This window comes from Rutilus rutilus, assembly GCF_951802725.1.
Source record: "Rutilus rutilus genome assembly, chromosome: 4".
Taxonomy (NCBI): Eukaryota; Metazoa; Chordata; class Actinopteri; order Cypriniformes; family Leuciscidae; genus Rutilus; species Rutilus rutilus.
The window spans coordinates 15305766-15316968 of NC_140212.1; positions in this window are offsets into that span (position 1 = coordinate 15305766).

Sequence of the window (11203 nt, forward strand, 5' to 3'; positions counted from 1 at the left end):
GGAAATTGTCTTTGTTTCATTTTGTGTTCCATGGAGAAAAGAAAGTCATAATGTTTGGAATGGCATGGAGATGAGTAAATGTTGACAGATGTATTTTCTTAGCAATAGCAAGTCTTCACCAGCAGGAGCAGCATAGGCAGGTCCAATTTGTCAAGGCCGAACTACTAACATAAGTACACCTTTTAGGAGGCCTCGGCCTCGTTTACACTGCAGGTCTTGATGCCCAATTCGGATTATTTGCCTATATCCGATTTTTTTGACCGTCCGTTTACACGTTCTTTCAATTGTGACCCATATCCGATTCATGTGTCTACACTTGCCATACTATCTGAAACATTGCGCATACTTAAAGGGTTAAATTATCTTGCATAGATGGATGAACGCAAAATATGATTGATGCTAGCTCTGTGATATATGCGAAGTTTGCCAAACATCACCATGATTATGAGGCAGAGGAGGACGAAAAGTGCCATCATTGCACCCTGTGCATATGCTTCAGTTATTGTGTGTGAGAGAGATCTCAGGACTGGTGGGAGCATATTGTGGCGGGCTTTAACGAGAAGCAGTGGGTCCGAAATTTTAGGATGAGCAAGCCAACCTTTGATATGTTGTGTCAACGTTTGTCCACATTCCTCTCCTACGACGACACAACGTTTCGTCGGGCCATCCGTCCCTTTGCAGAAGCGCGTCGGGGTTTCTGTCTTCATTAAACCGCGGAGACGTTGCCTAATGCCTCAGAAAATCCGATCTGCCTGTTTACATGACAGTCACATTGGCACATATCCGATTTATATCTGATTTATTTCAACATATGAATGAGGCCTGAAACCGATCTCGAAATATCCGAATGCATGCGTTTTTGTTCCTGTTTACACTGTCATAGAACACATCCGATCTGTGTCACATATAAGCAAAAAATCGGAATTGGGTCACATTTCACTGACAGTGTAAACAAGGGCTTAGAGACAGAAAATATCCAAGCACAACAGTTTCAACAAAGTTGTTCGACACAACCTCTTCATGATTTTTGTGGCAGAACACACTGACTGTAGGTTGACACAGAACACACTGACTGCATGATGTCACCTAAAAGTTCAAAGCATTCAGGAAAGGCTTGGATACTGAAAATAATCGTATTGTTCCAATTACCCAGATCCTGAAGAGGACCTCACTTTCTAGTCCCAATATGTTACATAAATTTTTGACTGTAGGAAGCAAAGTAATTGGGACCTGTGTCACAGCAACATGTGCTAATTGTTGGACAAATCTGTTCCTCATTACAGCCTTGTAAAACAAGGCCCAGCAGACCACTGCCAGACACCCTGCATGGCGGTTTTATTTGTCATAGATTCCAAACAGAGCTGTGATGAAAGACCTCAAGTAGACCATCCCATTTAAAACCAAACCAGGTTCGGCTTTTTTTTTAACCCAAATGAGTTCAAGAGAAATCAACGGCATTGGGTTTAGATCAGGAACAAACACTTCCAAAATGATCTCTTGGGGATTTCCATCAGCATAGTGAACTGGATGCTGGTCCCCAGCGTGAGATACTGGTGATATTAATCAGCTAGTCACCCTGGGTCAACCAGCATCATCAAAAATCCTTTCATTGCGTTTTGAAACATAAAAACACGTTCTGTGTGAAGAGCCCTTAAGACGGTTTTGCAAGGAAAACAAGTAGCTGTTGGTTAATGAGCAATGCCAGGATGATTTATGCATCTGGGGTAAACTCAAAAGCACATTTCTTTCAAATTAATCTTCCCTTCATGTTGTCAATGCAAATAAGATAAACCTTGCACACACTTTATTTTCTAGATGGGGGGGGGGGGGGAGAGACAGACAAGGTGGATAAGGAAGTGTGTGAAAGTTAAGATATGGTGGGAGCTGGGAGGATTTTAACAACCAAACACTCTTTTCCCTTTTCAAGTGTCCAGGACACTTTGGCAGACTGCGTGATGTCTCTTCAGAATGAACTGAGTGTGATTTGTTGCAAGAGAAACTGGATTCACTTCTTATTCTTTGAAAAATGAAACCTCTGCCAGATTCCTTCTGTATGCGTGACGTCATTGCTTGATTTATTTTCAGAGGGTGATTTATGTAACTACAAAGCCTCAGTATACACACTTTGTTTTCACAGATGTGTGGTATCCACTTTCCCCGCCACTCTTAAACTTGTGCATGACAGAGGTTTAATGGCAAGTCACTTTTCTTTTTCTTTCTAGGCAGAGAAAACAAACTTCATCTGGACAAATCTAGGAAAATCTTATTATTTTTGCATTATGTCTAATGAAGTGTGAAGTGTCTGTATTTTAAGATGACCACAAAAAGGATTATGGATTTAAAGGTGAAGTGTATTTTTTCTTCACCAACCGAAATTGGAATTTTCCAAGCACCTCACCTTATAAATAGAGTATAGGTTGCAGTTGAGAGAAGTCAAATTAGAGTTTTACCAGAGACAATTACCACTTGCTGTTGTGGACCAGCAATTCATGCAAGCAAAGCTTTCTTAACTGCTCTTTTCTCTCCACTGTAATTTTTGTTGTGTGTTTATTGTGTTTATTGAGAGGAAAGTGTTCAGCACAGTATTTACAACCTTATCTCACAGGAAAACCTAAGTATTTTACGAGGTGGCGATTTCGTATGAATTCGTACGATTTGATTCGTACAAAAATGTATGATTTTCAAGCGAATCTCATTATGAAGGACCACCCCGAATCCCACCCCTAAACCTACCCATCACTGGGGTTCAAACCAATCGTACGAAAACGTAAGAATGAGATCTTACGAATTCGACCGAATTAGCCACCAATTCAGCAAAATAAAATAGTTATGAATTGCCGTGAGATTGTGTTGGTATTTACGTATATGCATCTAAACGCTGCCACCAGCAGTGTGAGCGGGATGTTCCCTAACAATATACCGCTGCTCGGGTATTTCAAACTATTTTAACCCCTATGCGAAGAATTAAAAAGAAAACTTTGCTGTATTGGGGCCTTTATCATCCATAAATGCTGATAAAGACATTATTTGAATTTCTTCACCTCGCAATGTGCCTTGATCAAGGCGCCTGCTCTCCAAATGTTATTTCCTGTGTTATTTCTATTTTGAGCCCATGTTTATCATTTCTAAAGGAATTTCAATAATTTCAAGGTTCCGCTGTGGAAAAGCAAGTGGACCCACTTAGTTTCCAAATGGCGCACACCTGGCAGAACCTCCCCATTCCCTCAATTTGTCAAGTTAAGGGGGCACAGGCGAGGGGCAGATAATAACACGCAGTTCTGTTAACAAGAGCCCAACAGCCCTGGCACACTTTTTTAGGTTCACACAAGAGTCATTACTGTCTGAAAATGAAGAGTGACATCCTGTGAAGACATATTCTGCCTACATTGAAGGTGCATGCATACAAATACACACATGGACCTTTTGGGAACACAACGGCTGCAATCCTGCTTGAAGTATAGTCTTTATCCCTGTGTATGGGAAGTAAAGCTGGGGTGCACAGGAGACCTGACTTGTTTGTTGATAGACTTAGCGTGCTGATTTTGTTTATGCTTCCTTGTCTGTGCTTTCCCTCCTGATAGGATGCATACTTGCAGTGTGATGTATGTATGCAGGGGAAGAAGCAGTGGTTACTCACAAACATCTGTAGAGCAGCTTTATAGTGTTGGTGCATGTCTGTGTGAATGTTTTAGCCTATGAGACTGTTATAGCTGTGAAGTGGCGCCAGTGTTGTGGTTTCCCCATCTGTATTATAATATAATTGAATGACTCATCCATTGCACAGACAGTAAAGTACCACTCTAAACGTTATAGACTTGAACAAATACACTTTTATTGGACAACATTTGTACTTTCAGACAAGGACCAGTGACAGTCAGGATGTGTTTGAAGATGTCTTTGAATATACATTGATTCCTCATTGTGTCTTACGTTTATTCATTGTCTCTGTGCTCTGCTGGAAGTATTTTTGCTGGGCCGAGCTAAAAAGTGCTTTATATAAGCATATAGTGTTGTGATTGGTCATGCTCCTCCTAAACTTTTGTTTAGACCTTGACTAGGAATTACTTTCTGATGCTGTGTCATGCAGGAATGTGCTCAAGTATTTTGTTCTTCTACAAATCCAGTACGGAGACAAACCGTGGGGGGTTTAAGAATGTATGTTTGAAGGACACTAAAATAAATAAAGTGTTCTAAAATTCAGAAAAATGTAAAATTCTGTCATTTAATTAGCTGCTCCAACATTTATTGTTTGAGTTGTTGTTTGAAACTCAAGGTTTGAGTTGTTGTTTGAAACTCTTAAGGCCCATTCACACCATGAACGAGAACTATAAATAAAACTAACAATATTAATGTCCACGTCAGCGGACAATATCGTTCTGTTTTATTTAATCTAAGCACTGGTGCAGTTTTGTCATTTGCCGCTTTAAATGCTCGAGCTCTTTAAAGCGGAATGGATTCTAATTGCTTGTCAATGTTTTTAGGTACTCTGCTTTTAATTTTATGCTTGTGGGTGAGCTGAAAGCATAAAGAGCTATTGCATAATCTTGACTTGTAGTGATCTCATTGCTGATCAATGTGGGAACGCAGCATGACTCGGGCTTGCCTTGGTAATGCCTTGACTTGGAGCACCTGCAGCTTCCAATGTTCAGTTGTATACATCTATAAATCTATAAAAAAATACAAATAAAAATCTGGAAAACCCAGAAAAAAGGCTGAGACTGAAACATATAAGAGAGAAATGTAAGTGAGAGAGGGTTGGGGGTATGATTAGGGGCCCATTCCTTCGTCACCATGTTCATGGGGAGATTCAGTATTCAGCTGGGTGAGTAAAACTGAAACATCTGAGTTCATTTTGCAGAGAATAAACATCAAAGGTTTGGCAGAGCTTGCCAGTCCGATTATTTAAGCGGAAGAGACTGGAAACTGCCAGAGGGACCACAAAAGGAACATTTATGAATTTATGAATGCCATTGCATCAGGTAACAAAATATCAAATTACATCATTTCATTGATAAAAAAGGTAGTACAAACACATTTTTCACACTTCACAAAACAATGGATTCATATGAACAACGCCTGTGGTTATTCTGTCCGCAAAAATCAGCTTGAGAACATTTCGATAAATGGCACTGAAAAACAAATGTCTAGAGAAAGTGAAGTTACTGAGAAAATGTTTAGCTTCGTTTGCAGAAACACTTTGATATTTTGCTAATGTGATAATGGTCGTGGGTCAATGACGTATAAGGATTTTCGACAGGCCAATTTTAAAATACAAAAAAATAATAATACCTGTTGCAATTGTTCAAACATTAAGGATGTTGTGTACACCTAAATTCATTAAAAAAAAATAATTTAAGTGATTTTAGTGTTTTTTCATCTAGATGAATTGTCCTTAGCCTTAAAAAATGTCATGTGGTGCGACCGTGATTTATCTTAAAATTAATTAATTTCCTTAACATGCTTAAACATTTTTTTTACAACTTCTTAGTAATTAAAGTGTTTAGAAACCAAGTATTTGCATTTCTTTTGAGTTTTTGTAAATAATGATCTCATTTTTTGTTCTATAATTTCTGAGTTGCCTTCTTAAATCTAGTTAACAGACTTATTTTTCCTGTAAATCACATAAAACTGACAGAAATGTTTTAAAAATATAATTCACTAAAGCATACTGTATCAGTGATTCATATTTCAGCCACAGAAATAAGATATTTTATTTTAAATTGAATACAGTGATTGCTTTTATTGGTCGCACCACATGATGTTTTGACACTTTAAAAAAAAATAAAAAAAATAAGTAAAGGTTTTTGAAAAGTTAAAGTGAGTACATACATGGGAGAGGTACTACAAATATACAGCATCTTTTTATGCATTTAAACCCGTTTTTGCCTGAAAAAATGCAATCGGACAGAAAATTTAGGCGTCACGTCATTGACCCTCATACATCAAGTGTGACTTAAATGTCCTCTTACTTTTTTGGTGTCACTGTGTTACTGAATATTCATATCAACAAAGTTATTTATAGTTCTTTCTGGATATTTAAAAGCAGAGCTTTAAAATATAATGGGCGTTAAAGAGACTGTAATGGGGGAAAAATGGCCATATATTGTTTGCATGTTCTCTCCTTGCCTCCACAATTCTGCAAAGCTTTAAACCACAGTTCTCTCCATAAATCTATAAAATTGGTTTTATAGTTTCTTTTGCCCTATCTTTTGAAAGCTATGTGGTTTTTCCATTTAAAAGCGAGATATTGGCAGGGTTTAATTCGACTGAATTAAACCGTGAGCAGTTGTAACATGGCTGCGAACAACTCTTAAAAACCAACCTTTGCCACTTTAAACAAATGTTTTACAAACTCAATGCACTTCACTTTTAATATAAAAAAGTTTTAAGTTAGTTTTACCTACAAAATATATTAATCTAGAACAGTGGTTCCCAAACCTGTCCTGGAGTACCCCCAACACTCCAGGGTTGTCTCCCTATTCAAACACACCTGATTCAACTCATCAACTCATCAGCTCATTAACCCACGTGATAATGAGCTGATGAGTTGAATCAGGTGTGTTTGAATAGGGAGACAAAGAAAACGTGTAGTGTTGGGGGTACTCCAGGACAGGTTTGGGAAACACTGATCTAGAAAAACAGTGACTATATTTCTAAACCAATGTATGTGGAATGTGAGAGTTGAAGTTCCCAAGCAGATGCAAGCTGGATTTGTTCCAGAACTTATCAGGCAGTGTGTGTATGATAAAGAACCTCCCTCAGCATCTGGTTTCATTTTACCTTAAATAGATGACCCATTGCTGTATACTGTGGTTTTCTTTGTTACTGCTGTCTGTCTGTCTGTCTGTCTATCTTTCTGCCGATCACTATTTTCACGAGTTCAATTTGATAGTAAACAGTTCTCCAGCACAGTCATCTCTGCAAGCAATTATTTAACTAAGATGATTGACGATTTACATCTGAAAGTCTTATAGCATTAACATTGGTTTTCTTAGATTAATGAATGATTTCTGAATTTGTAAACCTTAAAAAATGGGAATCATTTGTGAAATCAAAACCTATTAGATCCTCATATCCCTTGTAAGCCCATCTGCTGAAACCCAATAAAAGATTGTCAAACAAAATCCAGTACAATCCTAAAAAAGGTTGATGAAGGTGATGGATCAGATTCTCTTTCTTTTTTTTTTAAATGCACTTGTTTACATTGCTTTAGAAGATGCAATTTTCAATTTTATTTAGCATACAGCAAGTAACATGAATAAGTCAACACTAAAACATTCTCAATGTTTCCAGTGTAGAGAACAAAATCAACCCACTATGTGTCAGTGTATGCATCGCAACAATGCCTATGAAAACAGCAACGCGAAAATAGCAGTCATAATATAACAGAGCACTTGCAAAATGCAGTCAAAACATGCCAAAAGGGCAAAAGAGGGCAGAGTCCTTGCTTCGGCTCCAATAGTTAGTCAAACCAAAGATAAACGGCCTAGTTGTCCTAATATCCCACTCCTCCCATTTGTGACTTCCTCTTTTGCTCCCCCTTCTCTCATCACAGTGCCAATTCCTGCAGGACGGCTTCTCGTCTGAGCCTCATTTCTCTCTTTCCATTGCATCTCATGTCTCATCTCTGGCTCGTTTTACAAGCAATGTTTTTGGAGTTGCAACATCTTGTCAAAAAACTTCTTCATAGCATTAGCAGTTTTCTCGCTGTTTGTCTTGTCTTGTCTTGTCAAGTTTACTCTTGTTGAACATTCAAATTTCTCAACTTTCTTGGAAGAAAGGGTCAAAGATTATCCTCTCTTGTTCATGGGAGGTATCACATTTGTCCCTTTGACAACAGAATTCCCAAGCATTCTTTTCCTGTTGTTCCATACAACTCAGGCACAAGATACAGTATATAAAGGCAGCTCTCAAAAATTCCACTTTTACTCCTAAACATTTTTGATTAGCAGGGTGTACATAGTTATATAATGACTCATGCCATGAGCTATCACCCTGTAGCTCTTGCCTGGTTTCCCTCTAAATAGAAACAGGGTGCAACCTGGTTAGTTCCTCGGAGAACGACTGAGAGTTTTCTGCAGTCATTACAGTTTCTGGCCTGGATGTGGTTGACGTTTAGAATTTTTGCTTTGCAGATAAGAGTAATTTCACCATAGACTTAGACATAGACATGGTTTTTGTAATCCTGATGTCAGTAAAGCTGTGAAATCTAAGTCAAACAATGATGTACAAGCATAGCATCAAAAATCAATTTGCCATTGTGTTCAGTTTTACCATGCAGCACTGACCGTATCTGAGCGAGGTTTAGACAGAGTGTGGGAATAATGTGAAACACGGCAGTATGGTTTGGCTTGTTCCCAATGTTTCCTTGTGTTCTGTGTCTGCAGGTGGCTCAACAGGAGACGAGGAGAAGGAAATGAGCCAGGAGCTGTTAAAGATGGGCAAAAAGATGAGAAACACACACACATACATAAATAAATATATATACAAATTATATATATATAGTCAGTAATTTATTATTGATAGATGCAACTTGTGACTGACAAAATGTCTATTTCAGATGTCTGTTTGGTACAACGATCAACACTGAATATCTAAAATGAATATGATTTATACAGCATTGCAGCTGTTAATCTCGTAACATTGCTTCCTCTTGAGCGTCCTCTGCACCCCCATGCAAGGATTGCCTCTTCCTTTTTGTTAGGGCTTGTGCACCTACAGGACTTCAGCTAGCAAACCAGATGGTGCACCCTCAGCCTTTTCTGCTCTCCTTGAATGACTGTTTCTGCAATTCTGGGGTAAGAGGGGGAAACTCCATGAACCTCTTCCCACAGATCCTCTCCCGCAGATGTCTGACCTTTGGGTTGAAAATGGAGATTGTGAGTGGACAGAAAGCCTTATGCAAACATCTGCACAAATGATTTCACCTAACAAAGCATACTGACTCTTTCCAAATCTCACCACAATGACCCAACATGACTTCAATGAGACGGCTGACCAACCTGGAAAACATTTGTGCAGATCCAACCTGCTTAACGGCTGAGACACGGTGACATTAATGACTGATTTTTACTAGGAATGGGTTTTATTTTCATGCTTATTGAGCTTTAAAAACAGCATCTTGGAGTTTGTGCCCTTATTTGGGGTGAAAAAAGGCAGTTTTAATATGGCTGTGTTGGTTAACTCTGTCCTGGTACATCCTTCAGACACACTTTAGACATCCTATTCCCAAACAACCCTCCCCCCCCCCCCCAGTGTGGCACCAGAAACCCTAATCAAAAGACCACTCCTTGAAGGAAGATATAGACATTGTAGACGTTTTGTTTCTGCATGCTTTTTGCCCTCTGGCTGTTTTTCTACAAGGTTTTACAGTTTTTGAGTCATGTATTATCTGACATTGTCGCTACACGTTTCCTATGTTTACCGGGTGTCAGCTTTCAGATCGTACAAAAAGTCCCTCTAGGCTCCATGTCTCTCCAGAGTTGTAATTTTGGTTTAAGGATAATCACAGAGTATTCTTCGAGTTGCACAAAGCTTTCATGAAAATGTTTCCATCCAGTTCAGTTGCTCAAAACCTTAAAAGCAGAATTGTGTACTTCAAGAAATTTTGCTGTGGTATTACAATGCGAGTCTTCAGAGATTCGCATGCATAATTGGAGGACAAAATCTTAAGGTTGTCCTGTGGCATGATGTCTGAATATTCAGATGGGTGGCATTTATAAACCCTCCGGTTGTACTTGTGTTGTGAGTTAACTCAATTATAAACCAGAGCTGCTACCACATCTGAGATGAATCCTTGAGCAATATGTTTGTCTGTGTGGATTCAATTTAGATTTCACAGATACCGTTTGATGCAGTATTCTCATTTTCTTATGCTAGAAGGGAAAACTCAACAGGAAGTGACCGCTTTAGATGACTGTGGCTGGGATGGTAGCTTCTCCTCTGTGGAACAGCAGTGCTGTGGTTTGAGGCCTTTCTCTCTGTATATATCCATGATGTTTTCAGACTGCTGCTTTTTTCTTTTCTCTGAAGGGTTCCGGACTATGGTCTCTGGCAGACAGACACTGGTAATTACTTCCATCTTCCACCACAGAGGCAATGTCCAGTGCAGAGCAAATATCCTATACATCCACCCACTCACACTAAACTTTTCTGCCTCTAGGCTACGGAGAATTTGTTCTTGTTTTTGATTCTTATCTCTCATCTAACCTTCCTGTCTTTTTTTCTGTCCAGTCTCCCTGATGGCTTCTTACAGACAGAGAGACCTTTTTCACTCCTTATTGTCCAATTCCCAAAGCATTGTATACATGTTATTTTAGTCTTGCAGCATGAGAAATACAAATCAAAGTCTACAATTAAATTAATCTTGACCAACCTACCTGCAGTATGACATGACTAATAAGCTCTTTTGACAGGCTCATGATTACATAATGTCAAGGGCTTTACAGTGAGAATGGCCTGGTCTGAAGCATTGCAATGAACAAAAAGGCTTCTGGGTAAAAGAAATAAAATGGAGATCCATCGCCCCCTCCTGGAAGGGTTCAGCAGGAACCAGAATATGATCAAGGGATTGGCACAGACAGGCAGGATGTTCACTTCATAGTCTTCCAAGTAAAGCAGGTATTTGTAATTGTATTGCTGTAGCATTAAATTAAGATTAAACCTTGTCACTAATACAAATCAAATGAACAAGCATTGTTGTGGGTCATTCCTGTTATGCAGCACCTTTTGTAACAGGTTACGGTTCAAGCTCAGGCACTTATGACACTTTTAATGAATAGCATAAAAAAAAGGGAACACTTTGGGAGGATATCATTAAGAAACAAGCCTATGTTATGAGAATAAGGAATATTAAACTAACACTTTATAAATTAGTTAACAAGAATTATTCCTTAAAAAAAAAAAAAAAAAAAAAAGTACAAAAGCTGTCGCTGTGGCAGTACCTTTTCAAAAGGTACACCTTTGTACCTAAAAAGTGCATTTTAGTCCCTCAATGTATATATTGGTAACAAAAGTGCACCTAAATGGTACATATTAGAACCCTTTTGAAGGGTACTGTCCCAGTGACAGCTTTTGTACCTTTTTTCTGAGAGTGCATAATCAATTAGATTAGATGGAGAGAACAATTAAGATAGGATTTGTTTTTAAAACTTAGTCATTTCACCCATTTGACTACCAAATTAAAAAGCACAGCACATGTTAG